Raw genomic sequence first — 21,495 nt, 5'->3', positions numbered from 1 at the left:
TGGCAAGCTTGGTCCTGCCCAGATCATTAAAATCATGAACATAAGGGATTTCTTTTTTTAATATAGATAGAGCTTTGGTATATGAAGTATGGAACAGATTTCTCTTGTCACTCATTCTATTACATAAATTTGGAGATATTAAAGAGTCATGGAAAGGGGGGGAGAAAGGTAATCTTGATATTAGAAGTCAATATGTTACTAGACTTCACAGGCAAGTTTTCCAAAATATTTTCTGGGGATTAATCTGGTTTACAGACTCCGTCTTCTTCTGCATTTGCTTTGATCTGAGACTACAGTAGCAAATGCATTTTCTGTCTGTGCACGATACACTGCATTCTTCTGCCCACCTGCCCATTCTCTTTGAACTCCATCTCACGTTTCACATACTTTTTAGATTTGAGATAACTACAGAACATGTTCCGCTTAGAGGTTGCGCACAAGTCAAGGTTCCTGAAGATGCATTTCCACGCTCTTCATATTCGAGTGGAAGAAATGAAAGACAGAATCTCATCTAAAGTAAATGCACAGTAGATGGCAACGCAACATTAATTTCCTTTCACTCAAGTCCTGCAGCTCTCTGGAATACAACCATGGTGGCCTGAGATACAACCATGTCATCCATCTTCTAACCTGTTTGGCAGCCTTCACCAAGCTGGTGCCCTCCAAATGTTGTTGGGCTGCAATCCCCATGAGCCCCATCCAACACACTTTGGTTGGCAAAGAATGCTGCATGGTATCTTTGTGTAGCTACACCCCCTAAGTCCCACTTGACTCTGTGTTTGAAAAGTGTTCCCATAGCCTTAAGGCAAATGTGAAGTGATGGCAACGTTTTGAATGAAGAGGTGTTTTGTGTCCTAAGAGCTGACAGGGCGTGCCTGCACTATACCTGAATCTGGGGTAGGGGGGAAATGTCAGTTTCATTATAGTCAGGGTCTCTGACTAGACAGTGTGTTATCAGAGATCAGAAAAACCTATTGAACCACTGCAATAACTTATCCTGGCTATAAACAAGTCAAAATGTTAGAAAATACTACAGTCCACAGTACACTGTGTTCAATACTTCAAAGGGAGCTTCTCCTTCATCCACATTTCAGAAAGAAAGAAAGAAAGAAAGAAAGAAAGAAAGAAAGAAAGAAAGAGAGGAAGGGAGATGGGGGAAGCAGGTCAAAGGTTGAGTGTTTGTAAACTAATAATCCCCAGATGACACAGGGAAAGGCTCTATATAAATCAGCATATTTTTTCCTTCTCCCTTTCTCTTCTTGGATGTACATTGAAAAGTGATTTGAAAAAATAACTGGCTTCTAATGTAAATGTCAGCGGTCAGACTGTGCTGATTATGAGAGACTGGGGGCAGGGGGAGGTCTGTTCCACGCAAGGATTGCTTTCCTAAAAACAGATAATGCATTTTGCCTCCAGATATTACAATGGAAAACAAATTATCATGGACAAGCTTCAAGTTTCCTTTTACAGTGCAGCATATCCACTCGCACACAGTGATGCAGCAATGGTTCAGGCAACTAATATCCCTACAGGACCTTCTGCTTCCATTCTCATCACTCTCGCTTTCAAGGAAAATAATACACACTGAGAGATCCTTCTGTTTTACAATAGGGTGAGGGCTAACGGATTAGGTAGCTGTGGAAAAATCCCGTTATTTGATCAGCTGCGACTACTTCGCTACCCCCTTCTCAAAAAACATTGGATGTTATCTACCAATCAGATATCAGCTGCTACTTTACAAACTTCTTGCAAAAGATGTTAGAGCCAGTGTGGTGTAGTGGTTAAGAGCGGTACTCTCGTAATCTGGGGAACCAGGTTCGCTTCCCTGCTCCTCCACATGCGGCTGCTGGGTGACCTTGGGCCAGCCACACTTCTTTGAAGTCTCTCAGCCCCACTCACCTCACAGAGTGTTTGCTGTGGGGGAGGAAGGGAAAGGAGAAGGTTAGCCGCTTTGAGACTCCTTAAAGGGAGTGAAAGGCGGGATATCAAATCCAAACTCTTCTTCTTCTTCTTCTTCTTCTATAGCAGGTGGCCACATGGGCATAAATGAGACTTCCTCATTGGCCACCGCGGAAAGAGGTTCAGATGCTCAATAGGTCATGTGACAGCATTTTTTTATTATTATTATTTTTGCTGATTGTACTACAGTGAGATGGTTAAGATCAACTATGGAATAACCCATCCTGAAGGTCTGCTGCTAGAGCATGTCAATAGGAGGTCTGTGCAGGCGTGATGCAGAGATCTCCTTAAACTTGCCAGCCTTTCGGTAGATGCCCTACCTAGTTACGCTTTTAAGCCTGGAAGTGCATTGCATTAAAATTAATAATAATAATAGTAATAGTAATAATATTATGAGAAGCAGCCATAGATGCCTGTCATTTCCTGCAAAATCCTTCCAATTCTTTCATATCCAAGACATAATATCATTTGTGTTAACCAGCTTTCTCCTTTCAGGTACAGTTCAAGTTATTGCCTTCTCAGTCCATCCCAGGCATCTGATGAAGTCAGATTATTTCCAAAAAGCTTGTGCCACAATAAACCTGATAAATCTAGACAGAAGAATCTTGTGCCCAAGATTCATCCTCTGCATGGCGGGACAGTACAATGCAGCTTTTCACACTGCCCACCAGGTCTGCCTCAATACTGCTAGACATCCACACATGATATCTTCTCTCAGCCAGCTCTGAGAAATGTGATTGGACACATTGGACGTTACAGGCAAATGCCCTGTTCAAACATTATGCCCACATGTAGATGCCCAGCGGTCTCTGTGTGCCACCCAGTAGGTGGGCAGATCCTGCTTTCCTACCACATGTAGTGAGGCAAAATTCAGTCAGGGCCACAAAACTCTAATTTTCTGATGCTGCAGATAAGCACAACTGCTCTTCTGGAATCTAAGCAGTCTGAATATGATCTGCTCTAGTCCTTAAAACATAATACAGTGGTACCTCGGGTTAAAGACGCTTCAGGTTACAGACGCTTCAGGTTACAGACTCCGCTAACCCAGAAATAGTACCTTGGATTAAGAACTTTGCTTCAGGATAAGAACAGAAATCCCGTGGCGGTGCAGCGGTAGTGGGAGGCCCCATTGACTAAAGTGGTGCTTCAGGTTAAGAACAGTTTCAGGTTAAGAACGGACCTCCGGAACAAATTAAGCTCTTAACCCGAGGTACCACTGTAATTGTTGGCAGGAAATTATGTCACATTTAGACTTTGGGGTTAAATAAATTAGAGGTTGCTAATCTAGCGACACCAACAGGACGTGCTTTCTTTTACAGACAAGTTGAACCTGATTGGGTTCAGTGGATCTAGCTTTCTTTGTCCACTTAAGTGCACATAGTTTAATGTATAGTTTCTCAGAAAGTAGGAATGAGGCATACCATGTATCTGGGTTTAATTATTGATCCCACTTAGTGATGTAAATGAATTACATGTTTTTTTCAGAATTTTTAGAATTCATACCGGAATGCTTAAATTCAGTGGCAAATGCTTCGGAAACATTCTGCCAGAACTGCACAATGTTTTGCCAATTCTTGTACTCCAGATCATGCTTCTGAACTTGCTTTCCATAGAGAATTCAGGCATTAAGAATTTCAGGCTGATAAACCGTGGGCTTTTGCCCTGCCCTGCCTCTCCTCATATGCATGATTTCAGTGCTTCTATCCTGGCTTGTTGAAACCACCATTTCCTCTGAGCTTGGTTCACACAAAGATTCAATCTCTGCATATTAGGGATATGGAAGATCAGCTGGAAAAGAAAAATTAAATCAGGGTTTCCCAGTTTGGATGCCACAAGAAATTGTGGTTGAGCAAGCCAAGATAGTGAGGCACATGCGAAGGAGTGGAGGAGCAAGGAGGGAGTCTATGGTCACAGGGCTCATTCTAGTTCTAATCATGGTTTCTTAGTCCAAGATTGTTGCAAGTGAATCAGGCCACTTTGTGTTAAGTATCACTGCCTGAGAAAAGCCTAAACAAAACTCAAATAGTACTAACAAAGAATAAAACCCCATTTAAAAATGTTCCTGTCTTCTTCAGGCAACATTAGTGCCATATGGTTCTCAGAAGATTCCACTTCAAGTAAACAACTTTGCTCTCCTTCTCAAAAAGAACACAAGCCTGTTTATCTCCTGAGTTGTCCTATTCAATAGCTTTTCTTTTTCTACAGTCTCTCTGTTCATAATCTGGAATGTATCTCCTTTTAATGGGGCCACCAGGTAGGAAGCGTACACTAAACACTACGTGTCTCCTTTCAGCCTATTTGATGTCAAGCCTACCGAGTTCAATGATGTACACAAATGGCTCCATATCAAAAGATAAGACCTCCTCCTCAGAGACTGTGGGCAGCTCAGAGCTTAATTGCCTTGCGCAGTGAGGAGCTTTCGCTCCTTTCCTCCTCCGTCACGTATGTGCTGTGGCTAATTGCAAGCTTTTAGGATGGGGGCAATCATTTCTAAGCCTCATCTTGAGCTCGTTACGAAGGCCCTTATGTCCTGCCTTTTCGCATAAATACAGAGTGTTTATGTGCCATTCATCTACAGAAGAGGACTTGTATCAAGGGAGATGGTAGCCCTTGAAGATATTTATTTTAATACACTGGCCTTTCACTTTTAGAAGGTTAGAGATTTCTCTCATGAGGCAGAAAGCCCCCACAGTGAAATTCAAACACTCTTGGAAATCTGGTTCATTTGTATTCATTAAATTGCATATATTTAATGCCCCCCCTTACACACCCATAATTTAACTTCATTTTTTAAAATAATTTTTCTGTTACAAAAATACACATTGCCAGCCTCTAATCTGATGCACTTCAAAAGTTGGCACAGTGTAGTGATGGACTTTGACTGATGACACACTTGGTTCCAGCTGGGCCATCATGAAGCTAACTGGAAAACCTTGGGACAGTCAGTCACACACTCTCAGCCTAACCTACATTGCAAGGCTGTTGTGAGGATTAAAATGAGGTAGCCTAAATCCTTGCCAGCCTAAACTCCTCAGAGGAGGAGTGATATACGTTTGTGGAATAAATATAACCATCTGTTTCCAAATTATTTTGCTGGCGTTGGAAGGTGATTACATTTTGGTGCCCTTTCTGAACATCTTAGTGGACATGCATATTTTTTTACATAGGAAACTATTGAATTCAGTGCAATTCTGATAAGCTACCATGGGATCACCTTCAACTGAAGTGCATGGGGGAAAACACGTGCCAGGGTAAAGCTCAGACTTGCTGGTAATTTTGAAGGAAAGGACCTTACAAATGTTTTCCAATTCAGTTTGCAGGACATCCCAGGCATGGCTGAGAACTCCTGTCTGAATCACTGGCCAGTTGCTGCCAGTCAGTGGAAACAATACTGCACTAGATGGGCAGGTAACCAGACTCATTTATAGGTCAGCTTTCTGTATTCCAGTTAATTATTATTCATTGTTTATTTATTTATTGCTGTGTTGTTTTTTAATTGTAAATAAACACATATAGCATTTTCCCCTACTCAGTACAGTAAACTGTCTAGTATAGAATCTGAAACGTACCATTTTACTTTCAATGAAAGTTACCCTGTCTTAAAATCTGCTTTTATTAATGTTCTTCCATGGTTATGGGTGCATAAAAGTAGTTAATGTGTTACATATGGGAACTTAAGGCATTAACTCCTCTCGTCCATATTGAGACAATCTAATATTTATTTGCAGGGGAAATTACATAAAATGTAACAGGGCAGTAGTACTAATTTTCCTTGTGTGGCATTTAAAAACAACAACAACGCAGAAATGATGCATTTCAGGCATTAAAGCCAATAAATTTCTTTAATGCCATTAGCTTATATAAATGTAATAAAAACTGTCATAAAGCAAACGGATGCAGTACACCTCAGGGAATGATATTTTAATTGTCATAAAACTGTCATCCAGATGAAGTGGCTAGCATAATACTTATCTCCACAGGTTCTAATGCTGTTCTAGTGAATTGTGGTAGAAAGCGGGCCACTTCCTCTTCACTGATGGTTCCGAACAAGTAAGCAATCTATTTTGGAAGTGTCCTGCTATGGGGTGGGGAAGGCGGTTGCTAAATGCGGTTAAGTGCAGCTTTAGAGGTCACATAAAAGCCTAACTTCTATCACTCTTAATTGAATTTTCCCTAAATGCTGCATTCTGGACACAGCCCCCCAGGCTGCGCAAGACGTCCTGAAAGAAAAAGGTTTTAATTTGCTTTCAAATATGGCGACTTGGCCAAGTGAGCTCGTGTACCAAGTGAAGTCGCATCTTTCATTACATGCAAACTGCAGCAAGTCATCAAATTTCTGAAATGTGTTGATACCTAATGCTTCTCAACGTTCTCAGAGCACCTCAGTATCTTTTGGGCTTTGTGTCCCCAGCTTCAAGGGACAATGCGAAAGTATTCCAGACTTTTTAAAGAAAAGTGTTAACTTGTCTTATACGTAACTAAACTTGTCATACTTTGATTCAGTTTAATTAAGACCCAAACAACAGATTACCTACAGGTTATGCCTAACTTGCAGCTATTTCTTTGGGTTTTCTGTGTTCAATCTTGGGTGGGGGGGTGGTCCTGATTCTTATTGGGACAGCAGCATGCACACAGCTATGAGGCTTAGAAAACAAATTCCCATTGACACCAGTGTGTTTATATCACATTGCCTAGGGAACAACTTGCACCTTAATATCAGCAAGACAAAGGAGATGGTGTTGGACTTTCGGAGGAAGAGATGAGAACTAGCCCCGCTGTACCATCAGGGTGGGCTGTGTGGAGACAGTCTCTTCCTTTAAACTCCTAGGAGTTTATCTCAGTGAAGACCTTACTTGGAAAATCAATACAACCCAGGTGGTTAAGAAAGCCCAACAGAGACTCCATCTCCTCAGAGTATTGTGAAAGAACAATGTCAATCAATATTTGATGATCTCCTTCTACCGGTCCACAATAGAAAGTGTCCTTTCATACTGCATCACGGTGTGGTACGCTGGTTTGACATCAACTGATAGGAAGTGCCTACAGAGGGTGGTAAATACAGCACAAGGTATTATGGGCTGTCCCGTGAATCCTCTAGATGACATCACGGAAGAACGTTGCCTCAGGAGAGTGAGGAAAATTCTCAGGGATGATTCACACTCTGGCCAGCACTTTCTTGATCTCCTGCCCTCGGGCAGAAGATATAGAAGCATGATTAGCTGCACCAACAGGGTAAAGAACAGCTTCTATCTGTGGGCTGTTAGGCTGCTGAATGAAAAGATAACAACAGGGCAACTGACTTTTGGGTTTGGTGGCTGTGCGTCAGTAAACGAGGGGAATTAAGACTAAGAGAGCTGAGTGGGGGGTGCTCGTGTAATCTCACTGTATACAAGTTGTACAAGTGACAATAAAGTATTTCAATTTCAATAAATGATCTCTTCTTTGGAATGCTGCAAATTATATTGCTATATAGATATTAGATTTCATCCAAAGCTGCATGAGAAGCGTTCCGCTCATGCAATAGGATCCTGCTTAACTCTCGACATGCCGACTCCCATAATTTACTCCACAGGGTCTCCCAAAGTCTGTTTCATGAGCAGAAGAGCAGTACTGCATAAAACCCATTGTTATAGAAATAACACTTTGCTATCATTTGATGACAATGACTTGAGAATGCAAGGACACCGTGTTCACAATGTCACCAGTATTTGTGAGTTAGATTATGACACAAAGCAGAATAAGTAATAAGTGCTATTTTAAGATGTCAGTTTTAAATTGAAGAAATAGGTAGGATAAAAAAGAAACGAACCCTTTCTATAGTATTAATATTTTTTTAATACTCAAGGGTAAATCTTATATATTAAAATGTGAAAAGGATTGCAGCAGACACCCCTAATAGAAATATGAAGTTCTGTTTGTCAAAAGATCCAGATTTTTAGTGTGTTTTGATTTTAAAGCAACCTGTGTAAAAATTGTTGTATTGTGTTATTTGAGGCATTCAAGTTTTACAGCAGTGCAGTCCTATGGATGCAAAAATAGGTCCCATTCTGTTAAATGTGACTTCTTCTCAGGTAGGGATGGAAGAGAAATTCCATGGAAACCTTTTAATGCAAAACTACCTAATGCAAACTCCCCAAAGCTATACAGAAACTGAAATCCGGCTTCTTCTTTGAAATTTGCACTTCTCTGGATTTTGCAGTGCAGTTATCCAACCCAAAAAATGTTTACAAGCAGGAGTGCCAACTTGGCTCCACCGAAATTTGTGGGTGCCTGGCCACTTCATGGGAAATCTTGTGGGTGATTGGGCACCCAGGAAGTTGGCACTTATGTTTACAAACATGCATGCATAAGAGGATACTGTATAAAATCCATATATTCATGAAAATAATATACAACATGCATTATATTGGGGAAATTTGTTTGGAAAAATGTGTCTGTTAGGAGAAATGCACACTATAATGCTGACAAATTTTTAGAAAAATGCTATTTATCCATCTTGACAATGCTGAGAGTGGCAAATGTTGGTTTGGAAACAGCATAAAGGTTGGCAAACCATTCCCCCCCCCCATTTCTTGTGACAATATTTAAAAAGGAATTTTAAAAAATGGTAATTAACACTGGGAACCTATGGAACAAGTGGGACCCGCAACTAATTGTATTCAGAGTTCCAGCCAACCAGTAATAACCTTTTCCATTCCCCTCCAAACTGTTTTCCATTATTCACCCCAACCCACCAACATTCAACTCCATAGCCACTGGGCACCTTTAGTCTTTATTATTACAAACAAACACTGTGTATCAAGAGAGAGGGGGGGCACATATATTTTCCCTAGACTGGGGAAGACATGTTTCCCCCCCCCCCAGCTCTTGCTCCCGTTTTCTTTATCCCTGGAAGAAGATTAACTCTTCAGGATGCCTATCATCAAATTGCATTGGTCCAAAGGGGATTCTTATGCTCGCAGGCATCTGGCATCAGCGGAGAGTTTAATCTTTGTGCATTGACTGTCACGCTAGCACTGGAAGAGGACTTCAGGCTTCAAGCCGTGATAGCCCTCTTTGAAAGGAGCTCACCAGCTGTCAGTGAGAATTTTTAAAACATCCCCGCTACAATAGCCTTCCAGGCACTGATGGGCAATGTTGAAACAAGGCTTCATATGGTGGAGAGGTCATCAAGCGAGAGGGGATTTGCAGCAATGTAACGGGAAAATGTTACATAAACAAAAGATCATTCTAAGATGGACGTTATTGATCTGTTGCCCTAGCTGGAGCAAACAGGAGTGAATACCATCCATCCAATTCTGCCTCCACACAAAAAATAATATTTTTGATGTAACTCTCAGACTTTCATGTAGTCAGGGGAGTATTAGATTAGTTTAATTAGTAACATTTAATGCATGGTCACGATTACTCCTATACAGATGGTTCACAATTTTGGTTCCAGAGTATATGTCACGGGATCCACCAAACTCCTTAAAATCCCATGTTTTGTTTAGAAACCAGTGTGTCTAGTGCTCATGAATGCTGAACTAAGTTACTGAAAGCGAGATTAATCAGAAAAAATCCTGTTTATTTCAATCAACTTCAAAAGGTAAGGGTAGGTAAAGTACCCCTGGATGGTTAAGTCCAGTCAGATGTGACTATGGGGTTGCAGCGCTCATCTTGCTTTCAGGCCAAGGGAGCCAGCATTCATTCACCTACAGCTTTCTGGGTCTTGTGGCCAGCATGACTAAATGGCTACTGGCACAACAGAACACTATGACGGAAGCCAGAGCGCATGGAAACGCCATTTACCTTCCCACCACAATGGTACCTATTTATCTACTTGCACTGGTGTGCTTTCAAACTGCTAGGTTGGCAGGAGCTGGGACAGAGCAATGGAAGCTCACCCCGTCATGGGGATTTAAGCTGCCAACCTTCTGATTGGCAAGCTGAAGAGGCTCGGTGGTTTAGACCACAATGTCACCTGCATCTGCACACAGTTTTTAAAATGTAGTAGCCTGTTTGTTTTTGTTTGTTTGTTTGTTTGTTTACTTAATGAAAGTATTTATTTCCCACCAGTTCATACAATAAAATATGATGATGAAGAACAGGCTTTCTCAACCTTGGGCCTCCAGATGTTTTGAGACTACAATTCCCATCATCCCTGACCACTGGTCCTGCTAGCTAGGGATCATGGGAGTTGTAGGCCAAAAACATCTGGAGGGCCAAGTTTGAGGAAGCCTAATGTAGAACTATATACAGTGGTACCTCAGGTTACATACGCTTCAGGTTACATACGCTTCAGGATACAGACTCCGCTAACCCAGAAATAGTACCTCAGGTTAAGAACTTTGCTTCAGGATGAAAACAGAAATCGTGCTCCAGTGGCACGGCGGCAGCAGGAGGCCCCATTAGCTAAAGTGGTGCTTCAGGTTAAGAACAGTTTTAGGTTAAGAACGGACCTCTGGAACGAATTAAGTACTTAGCCTGAGGTACCACTGTATAGAATAAAATAGAGAACACTATGAAAAGTGTGTGTGTGTGTGTGTGTGTGTGTGTGTGTGTGTGTGTGTGTGTGTAAAATTAAAGTGGCTTATTAAAAAAATTAAACAGTTACATAGCCCTGTCTACATTACTTACTACCTGATGAACCTCCATTGGGAAAGCATTCTACAGAATGGGATGGACAATACTAAACACGCAACTTCCAATGGTGCTCAGCTGAGCTCTGTAACATGGGGAACAACTAGCAGCCCCCCTCGAGATAACCTGTGACTAAGCTGGCATATAACAACTCAGACTGTACGTAAGGTGTACTGGACCCAAGTCCTATGTTTAGTTAGGAAACATATGGCACCTGTTGAAAAGACAGGTGTCAGCTACCCAGATACTGGTAGCTCAGTACTGAAAGAGACAAGACACTAAATCTTTAGGGGAATTGAAAAAGATATTTGGCATGGAGTATTAAGGCAGAAAATATTCTATTATAAGGCACTTTGGAAAGGCATTGCAATGAGTGGGGGGGGGACCATTAAATTGTTGACGTAAACATATCCCATTCTGGATTTTTTTAAAAAAAATTATATATAAATATTGGAAAGGGAGTCCTGGAAGTAATATAGATTATAATGAAGAACATAAAAGCTATTATTATTCTAACTAACAAACAAGTACAACTGGAACATTTAATTACTGAAACAATTGTGGAATTATAAAAATGTATAGCTGAACAAAGAAAACAAGCCTTAATCTACTCTCTTTAAAAACCAACTCTTAAAAAGGAGAGACAGAGGGACAATGTAAAGGTCTCGCCCAAAGTAGCCATCTTAAACCTTTATAAGGATGTGTAAGTCAATGGCACCATTTTGAATTGTATCCAGAAACAGACCAGGTGCCTGTGTAGCTATTCCCAAACCAATATAATTTATGTTCCATTCTCTCAATCTCCGCGATTCATCAGAAGCTAGCCTCTATATTTTAAAACTGCATTTTCCATTCAAAGGGAGCCTCACACAGATTACAATCAAGTAAACTAAATGCTACCATAATAGAATATGCAAGAAATGTTTTGTTTTGTTTCAATACTTAATTCACTGTTATAATTAAAACAATCATGTATTTTGTTCCCATTTTTAAAAAATCGTGTTCATTTCATTATATATTCGTGAGACTTACCTTCATTTCACTAGCCCCACGTGTTTTCCTTGCCTTGCATTCCTCCAGCCCCTTTCTATCTTCGCTGTGAGTTCTGGAATATCTGCTCTCTGCCTTTGCTGGCCTTTTCCCACCTGACCTGGAAGAGCGAGGCCCTGACTGGCAAGCCAGTGGGTGGCAGTGAGAAGGATGGGAACCCACTGAAGTCTTCAAGGGGCCCCCAACGTATTAAGCAGCACAACTGATTGCTTCAACTTGAATTTGTAGGGTGTGACTGCACCTCCACTTCTCACACATCCCTACTAGGTTTGGGAGAGTTACTGTTTTACATGCGCAGGACTAGAGAGCGTTCCTGGTTTTCCTCTCTAATGCCAGAGTTGGATGAGAGCCCCAGATGTGCAGCAGCAGACAGCATGACAACACTGAAGGATCACTGCCCAGTTTGCTGCGGAGGTTGCAGCAGCGGTGAGTGTGGTATGGCAGCAGCCCTCCCAACATCACTGTTCAGGCCTGGAGTGGAGCAGGGCAATGGAAAGATCAGGGCAGCACTGATGGGAGTGGTGGATTGGCTCCGCCAGTGCCTCCATGCAGGCCTGATCTCACTGGCTCCCTTCCTCTCCCAAGCCCCATCCATGTAAGCTGCTACCCTGTACCCCTGGTTTACCTGGTGGCAAGTCCTGCTGGCATACACAGTATGTCAAGTCCAAAGTTCAACTGTCAGGAAGCATGGTCCAAGGTCAATCCACATAAGCCAAGTCCAAAAGTCAGGCAACACAGTTCAGAGTCAAACCCAAAGCACAGTCCCGTAGAAGTTCCTGGAGTATCCAAGCCAAGCATCTCAGCTTTGCTCTCCTTCCCTCTCTTGAGTCTTGATTGTAGCATCTGGGCTTGATGAGGCATGTGACCCTCACCTGTACTAAGCCTAATCAAGCTGAGGAATCACATACCTTCTCCCTGAGCTAACAAGACCCACCTGGGCTGTGGGCCCTTGCCTGACTTGGCCTGTTGTTTCTTCAGCTTGTAAACCACTTTGTGTGTATAGAAAGGCAGCATACAAATTAAAAGTGAAATGAAATAAAGTGGCTTTATATGTCAGTGAGATGACCACATAGGTGGTCCTCATCAGTGACTGATTGCCACAACCTGAATGGGTACTCCTGTTCCAGGAAAGACTTGTCCTAAACACAAGTTTTGCACATATTACAACATCAAATCAAAGCTTCTCCACAGCTTTTCTGGGCAATCTAGAAACACTCATAAAGTTTTGATGAAAATGCATCCGTTGCACATTAAAAGCTACAGAAACAATTAGGTAGCCAGTTCCATATTGTTCTAGGATTTTGGTTCTCTCTCTGTGTGTGTGTCTCTCTCTGCTGTATTTTCCGGACAGGATATGTAGTCTAAAAGGCCAGGCCCATTTGTGCTTCTCCTTTTTCCTCAAAAGAACCAAAGCACTTTATCCAGCCATCCCATTTCCTCTGTCATGCTCACAGTAAAATGAAGAGACATCATACCCAAAAGTAATTTGTAATTACAACTTCATACTTCAAATGGTTGATAAATGTCATCTACTGTGACAATGTCATCTGCTACAAAATTAATAGTGTGTGCATAATTTGCTAGCATTCTAGGACTGTTATACTGAGTGTTTGAATGCCATCTAGTGGTCTCAAATGGCGATAGTCTTCTGGTTAGTGGACATCCATGTACATGCTGCAGTTCTCAGTAATGTGCAATATGAATTTTCCATATAAATTAAATGTTCCACCGAGTGTTGCTTTAATTACATATCATATCAGATAGTGTGTTTCTCACTGAGCGTGTTTTATTGCATCTGCATATAAACAGAGTACTAAATTACAAATAGCTGTTCTACCATCTGAAAGTGCCATATTTTTCAGCATTATTCAAGCATGAAACTGCTGATTTAGAAGCAATTCTATTCATTTGGAGATTAATAAGGGATGTTGTTTCCTATTGGTGTTAATCAGCTCAACAATGCTAACACCACTGTGGCCATCATCAAATTCTGCTGTTGTGGTTAGTGTGCTTATTTTGCGTGCCTTCAATTGAATTGTCACACACAATGTTTTCCTCTTCAGGACATCTATTTACTTACTTATTTACAGTGGTACCTCGGGTTACATACGCTTCAGGTTACAGACTCCGCTAACCCAGAAATAGTGCTTCAGGTTAAGAACTTTGCTTCAGGATGAGAACAGAAATCGTGCTCCGGTGGCGCGGCAGCAGCGGGAGGCCCCATTAGCAAAAGTGGTGCTTCAGGTTAAGAACAGTTTCAGGTTAAGTACGGACCTCCGGAACGAATTAAGTACTTAACCCAAGGCACCACTGTATTTCAGAGTTCTTATACCCTGGCAATGCTTAGCCTAAACTCGAAACAGCATCAACACTGTCAGGTTTCAAAGGTCTGAACAGATGTAAATATATTTTCACTTGTTGCATAAATATAGATAATGTTAAGCAGAGTGGGTGTGGGGAGGATTTGGCCCTTAAGATGTTGCTATATTACAACTCCCATCAAACACGATCAATGCCAAAAAAATGGTGGAAGTTGTAGAGGAGCAGCATCAAGGTCAAGAACTCTTTTGTGATTTTTCCTTAGTCCTAGACAGCGCATTGGATTATTGCAGCTGAGTTTAACAAAGTTTGTCCGCAGGGCCAACAGCACTTGGTTAGCTGCAACAATATGTTTGGGCTCCATTGTTGTGGTTTCAAGGTGGCTTGTAGAGCGAAATAAATGGACAACTGTTCCTGGCACAGCTGTGTTTGTATGTAGAGCAACACACTGTGAGTCACGGTCTTGCTGCTCTCCCACAGGAATGCCATTGTTAGCAGAGAAGGAAGCTGAGTCACCAAAGAAACACTTAAAAGGTTGTTCTGATGGGACTAAATTATGGCACACAGAAGTGCTGCCGTTCCCTTGTATTTATTTATTGTTCCTATTGAATACAAACAGGAATTAGCAAACCATCCTAAAGCCTGGCCCCTTCAAAATGGATTTGTATTCGAAACACAATGACCATCGCGTTCCTACTTTCCTGCCACGCTCAAAAATGGAAAGGGGGCTTGACTTTGTCTTTGAACTTTAATCACAGAATTAGGCCCTGTGAATCAGGCAACTTTCACTCTGACACGTCACGAAGGGAAATGTTGCATCCCCATGTGCTTCTTTTCTTACGACTCCCTCAGGAGGTTGTGGACTCTCCTTCAGTGGAAGTTTTTAGGCAGAGGTTGGATGACCATCTGTCATGGATGCTTTAGCTGAGATTCCTGGGTTGCAAGGGGTTGGGCTAGATGACCCTCGGGGTCCCTTGCAACTCTATAATTCCCTTTTAAAACAGAGAGGGAATCTGAGGGAACACAGAATCCATACCAGCTTTCTTCTTGATGTCCCATTGTTCAGGGGATTATTATTATTATTATTATTATTCTTTGCATTGCATGAAGTTTAACCTCTGAAAACAAGTGTGGGGGGGGCAAGCAAGCATTCATACTTGAAAAAGGAGGTATCAGAATAAAAGTCAGTTGCATGTTCAAGATAATCTGTGCTTTCAGGGATGGTGCTGCTGCACTGTGCTGTGTTTTCATTTTATTTATCCATTTGAAGATGGGTACAATCGTCCCTTCAACATGTAAGCCAAATTTTATCCTTAGATTCTGGTGTTATTGCATCCAACAAACAGATCATTTAAACCAAGGTCCTCAATTTCCTTGGCCATTGATAAACTTGTTCCATGAAATAAAAGGGCTACAGCAGTGATGGGGAACCTGTGGAGCTTCAGGTGTTGCTGAACTACGATTCCCATCAACATTAGCCGGCATAGCAATAGTCTATACTTTTGAGGCCTAGAACTAGGTTGCTATTTTCTACATAGATAAAGATAAATGGAAAGAAGTAATACAAACGTCCAAACTGTTTCATTGGTTTCTGGAAGGAAGTGGAAGGAAGATGAGAGCTTCTGGGTTGCTGGCAGCAGTAAGTGTCACTATACGTTCCAGCTTCTTTAGGTTTGCTGCACATTATTAACCAAAGTCAGGAAAAGAAATCAGAGTAAAAGAGAAAAAAAATGATTGTGTCATGCAAGCTGCCTGGAGTGTGCTTTATGGAAACAGTAAACTTCAGGTTAGGAAGACACGCAAGTATTCTGGTTGCTTGGTTACACAGACAGGCTGTTGTTTGTTTTGAATGCGCAGACTACCTATCCTACATGCTTTTTCAGGGAAAAACAATTAAGAATGAGGAACTGTCAAAGGAAAGGCTCGCCAATTCAAAAATCTTCATCTAGTCACTATACTGTGTCAATTTTGCCTGTGGAGGTAGCTTGGGCAAAAACAAGCTCCATGTGAAAAACTCAAGTTAGCTTGTCAGAGAAAATGCTAGTTGAAGAATTTTGTGTGGTATGGTAAGTTTCCCACATGCAAAAGCATATTGGTTTTGAATATTATAATGGTGCCTGCCTGCCCACCCAGTCCCGTAAGACTCCTGCAAAGAATTTTGCTGGCTACAGTTCTACTCACTGTATGCAATCCTGCCCACACTTACCTCGGAGTAAGTCCCATTGACTATAGTGGAATTTACTTCTGAGAAATGAGACATGGAATTGTGCAGACAGAATTAGAGTTCTCAGGAGAGAAATGCCATTTTAGTCATGGGACGTACTGAAAAAGATCAGCCATTTTGTTATCTTGCACGGACCTAAGCCTCAGAAAGGCCTTCTCCCTTCATTTTTTAAAAAAACTAGCTTTTTGAACAATATAAATAAAAAGGTCATCTCCCCTTCCTCTGGCTTTCTTTTGTAAACCACATGGATTTGTCACCTAAGTGAAAGAGCCTGGGAGAGGGGAACACCCTTTTCCTGTGGCTGAGCTCAGAATTATGAAATACCAACATGTTCAACCCAAACCCCTCAGTAACTTAAATTATTTGAACTCGCTGCATTCCATGGCAGTTTGTTCCACCCACAAATTCTCACCGCCTTGTCCCTGAATGCATTACTTAAGCACTCAGAAATCACTTCAAGTTATGTCACAACCTCAGCATTCGGGTATCATGGCCTTCCCAATTAGCATGCTGACCCATATTGGCAAGTCTTTGTGGAATGATATATTCATAACAGGAACACTGTGAAGCATCAAACAGCCAAGGAAACATGAATTATTGCTCTGGTCATATTGCATTCCCACCCACTCTTCTCCCCAGATATCTCACCCTGCTGTAAGAATTTAATATTCCCATTTTGATGCACTGTGGGGGACACATTCCTCATAATGGAACTCACCAGCAAACAATGTAAATATGAAAACTGGTGGGGGGGGGGGAGGAGGTGTTGCTTGATGGTGGGTGATGGCAATACATATTTGACAGAAGCAAGTGATTCCCGGCACTTAGAAGAATTGATTGTAACCTATTTAGCAGTCTGGAGAAAGAGTACTTAGTTGCTTCTCTCTCACTTTTTCTCTCTCTCTCCTGAGCTTTCAGCCAACTCTGCTTGGATTAAGACAGGCTACTTAATCTTTAAAATATGTGTTTCCATAACAAAGGACAGATCATGCATAAATTCTTCATATGGCCGTGCAAGCCAGAGATGGAGAGCAGGGCCTATTGGAAACACACACACACACACACACACACACACACACACACACGGTGCTGTGTGTGCTAACATTGTTTTGTTCTTTCTGAAAAGCAGCCTGTTGACAGGGCTGCCACAAAAAGCTACCCAATTAACCACTTCGGGCCTGGGAAGAACGAACAGCAGTGTTATTTCTCCTTTCTTCCTTCCTTCCGCCTTTAGTCATGGCTGGGAAGCAGTAGTAGTGCTGGGTGGTACAGGGCAGAATGAGTGGGGAAGGAAGAGTGGGTTAAAAATAAAAATGAAAAGGGTATTTTGCCTTCTGTTTAGGGTTGTTCTAATCTCTGTTTGCTAATGCCATCCAAAATGCAGATCTAGTGATTGTATGTTTCTGAGGGATGGTCTAACCATAGGAAGCAAATGATTTATGTTAATAATTCTGCGCCATCAGAGTTACACTTTGAACTGGATTAGTCCCCTGGCTGAACGATTAACCACATCCTGTTCTGAAGAGAAATAAATGAGGCTGTGCTAGAATTTAGATGAGAATCCTCATTGCTCTACTTTCAGAGTGGGAAGAGGCAAAGGAGTCGTACATGAAAGGGATAGAAAGGTGAGAAGTATTGGGGGGGGGACAGAAGAGTCATAGAATTGTAGGGACCACCAGGGTCATCTAGTCCAACCGCCTGCAAGGCGGGAAGCTTTCACCCAATATGAGACTTGAACCCACAACTCTCATATTAAGAGTCTCATGCTCTACCAAGCTGAGCTGAAGAGCACTTTATTCCAGAGTAAATGGGTAAGGATACAACAGCTTTTTGTCTCTTTCACTGCTCTAGAACCGGGCTTGACTAGAGTGGCCATAGTACATTAAAAGGAACTAACAATACAATTTAGATCTAGGTTTTTCTCCTAGTGGAATTTTAGAAGCTATTGCTCATGGGCTCAGAGGCACTGTTCAGTGCAGGAGCTTCAGGTTCAGGTAGGAAAGGCATTCGTCTTTTTACCTGCCAGTGACATGTGGCTATCTTTTGCTCATAGTGAGCTTTTGAAACAGGACAATGTGATGAAATGTCTCATCCAGCACAGACCATAAGACTCGTTGTTATTTATCCTTAACTATTTTAAATTGTTTTTGGCATGCCAGGCCAAAATTCTTACTTACATCCTAAGGAACTTAGCACTTACATTCTAAGGAAATGTCTCAGATCATTTTTACTTCGCTTTCCTCTCATTATAAAGAACTCTCAAGTGCAGGCAGCAAAATCGAGAAATGAGGCCACACCCTAATGAACCCCCCCCCCCCCGCACCCATATTGTTTTACTGGAAAAATGACAGTCTTATTTAAAACATTTTTAATTATTATTTTTACTTACAAATGATGTGATGCTTAATATCTCTTGGGGTACATTTGACCACAAAGCCAGATTGAGGCAGGATTTTTTTCCATGCTGATTTTCACAATTTCTTCTATTAAAAATATTACTTTTATTATGCTGTTATTCTAATAAATAAATTTGTGTAATACATTATTTATTCCTATGTTTTTTGTCACTTTGTGGGAAAGTAAAATCTTATGCTTTATCAGTTAGGTACATCCAAAACATGCATTGCACAAAACTGCGCACCAACCATTCATCAGTCATTATCAAATGTTTATTCACCCGTTTGATCTGACATAATCTCATTTCCATGTATCAAAAATCGTGTAATGTACTGCATTGGCATAAATTAAATACACTTTTCCTGATCAATCTCAAAATTAAGTCAACCGTGCTCAGTGACAACACAATTTTTGATCCTCAGAATCAATTAAATAACAAGGGAGTTGGATCAATATATTATTGAGTCCTTCCAGTAATTATTGAGCTCTGCTGTGCAATAATATACAGACAGAAAAATAACACTAGCTGATAATTGTGGAAATATTTGCTTACCCAGCAAATAGTCATTGACCAACATGGCTAATGTTGACAATCTTTAAATCACTTTTATCTGCATGTAAAAATAAGGGCAGTGAGAGCACAGGCCAGTCACATGTCATTACAGACTTCCATTCTTGGCCTGTGACCGGGTGGGGGAATTCCCCAAATAATAAGTCCTTTGACACACAAGGCTCTGGATTGTTAGGAGGCTGGATTTTTTTTTTATGCTTTCATCTGTCTCTGGGTAATTTGATTAGACACATATTATCAACTGATAGATTAATTTCAACTGGATTTTTCTCTGCATAACTCTCCACTGTGAATCCCCCCCCCCCCCCGAATGAAATTCGTGGGCAGAAAACTTCATAGTGGCAGTATGTCAAACAAACATGTTTGATTTCTGTATCCAATGACAGAATTAGTACTTGACAATGTTTGGCAATTGATGCGCATAGATACCAAGGATCTTAATGTACTGTTATCTGACCATGTGATAATATAGCACTGTGGTTTTCAGATTCTCAGGGAACGTTTTCTACCTTGTACTGTCTGACAAAAAAAGCATTGCCTATTTACCACACAACTTAGATACATTACAAAAGCTTCTAGGCCAGATTTAGGGGATTCAGGAGTTCATCAGCCCCCAACAATCCTTTGTAGTGTGCAATTCGTAAAAGATGAGCAGTGGTTGGCCAGCTATCTACCAGGAGAGCCCGTCTGTTATTATTGATCTTCAGGTTCCCCTTATACCCTTCCTTACCTGCAAAACAGGATTGAAAACCACTTGATGGCTGCAATCATATTTAACATTTGACAGCCTTTGAATGCAGCGGCATTTTTAATATTACAGGGTTAACTATGAGATAATGTTCAATGGTAATTTGTATTTAACAGTTGTCCATTTACAAATCATATTTGACATTTCTCAGTGTCAAAAAAGCCAAAAAATCTCTGGTATTTATATTCAACTTCTGAAGATAAGAAATTTCAGACTTGAAAATGTCATACTATTATGAATGGCATAAGTGAAAGGGGAAAAGGCAAATTAAAAATACTTACAAATATTAATTTCACTTGGTGGATGCAGATTTTTTAAATAAGGTCTCATCATCTGCAAAAAAGGGACAATCTTTGTGCTTAAAGATGGAAAATGTTATTTGTTTCTAGATACAATTTATTTTCTTACTCCCTAACGTATAAAGTAGATTACACGTACATCCCGAATTAAAATTTATTTTCCTCCCTATATTTCAAGGAAAGGAGACCTGTACAGAGGATAAATAGTTCTCAATAGCCAGACCAAAAATTACAGATAAAGTCAGAGAGGAAGTAGATCATTTGACTCTCTATTCAAAATTTAGTTGCTGAGTAGTAAAAATACAAGAATTCCAAAATAAAGTGGCATTAATTTGTGTTCCCTTTTTAAGATGCTGCATTTTATTGCTATTAGTAATTTTGTGCAAGCCACTTTATTATTTTATTTTTAAAAGAGCAACCCATAAATGAAATGAAATAATATTTATGCACACCTGGTATAACATGAGGCAATTTCAACAGTTAATATATATTAACCAAGAGACGTAAAATGTATCTACATAAAAATGTACACCTCTTTGTTAATAAGCATGTACCAAATTCTTCTGTGTGGACCTCTTGCGAGTACATGCAAGTTTTACCTGCACATGTAAACTAGCAAATAGACATTTCAGTGAGTCCTTTTCTCTTGTGTTTGGAATTCAGAAATACAAAACTATGTTCTGAGAAAGAGCTGCTCTGAAACAGGTAAAGATGCCTCCCAAAGTTACAGAGAAAAACAAGCTTGCGGCCTGTGCACACCCTTAATATTCAAATAAATAGTGTTATGGTGCTTGTAGTAATTTAATTGTGAGCTAGAAAACAGAGACTTTTCAAGCGACCCACATCATCGCCACTGCCTTGACTATTATATCATACCTCACTCTTGCAAGCTATACTTTGAAACAATGTGCTTATCAGATCGACCTGAGCATCAGATTTCCTCTTCCTATACTTAATATCTGGGGCTGTTCCACAATATGATATTATTTAATTATCCGTATTTGGTTCAGAACAATCGGTTTGGCTTTTGGAAAACTTAACTTTGTGTGTGTGTGTTTTTCTACAATTTATGGCCCATGGCTAACTTGGCTACCTAATAAAGGCTTGGACTTCAGTTTTAAAATGGTTGCATTGTGGCTTGCCCAGGCAGTCGCATTAAAATATGAAGATAGCTAGGTCACGTGTCCTCAACCCACGTTTGCAGGTCCATTTGTCTGCTGTGGAAAGGGATAATTTTCAGAGGAGTTAGGCATTCCCACCCCCCACCCCCATAATGGTGTGTCACACTTGGGAAAATTATTACTAT

General features: G+C 40.8%; 1 protein-coding gene across 1 annotated transcript in view; it reads right to left on the bottom strand.

Moving 5' to 3' along the window:
- Positions 1-14,523: 14,523 nt before the first annotated feature.
- CLCN4 (chloride voltage-gated channel 4) overlaps positions 14,524-21,495 on the bottom strand; it is a 40,670-nt gene continuing 33,698 nt past the window's right edge. The window contains exon 13 of the transcript XR_014008820.1: positions 14,524-15,626. The gene's annotated coding sequence lies outside the window, so the exon portion shown is untranslated. The remainder of the gene's footprint in view (positions 15,627-21,495) is intronic.

This window comes from Podarcis bocagei, assembly GCF_964188305.1.
Source record: "Podarcis bocagei genome assembly, chromosome: 6".
Classification (NCBI taxonomy): domain Eukaryota; kingdom Metazoa; phylum Chordata; class Lepidosauria; order Squamata; family Lacertidae; genus Podarcis; species Podarcis bocagei.
The sequence above is the reverse complement of the archived record's forward strand: the minus strand, read 5'-3'. Positions and strand labels throughout refer to the sequence as shown.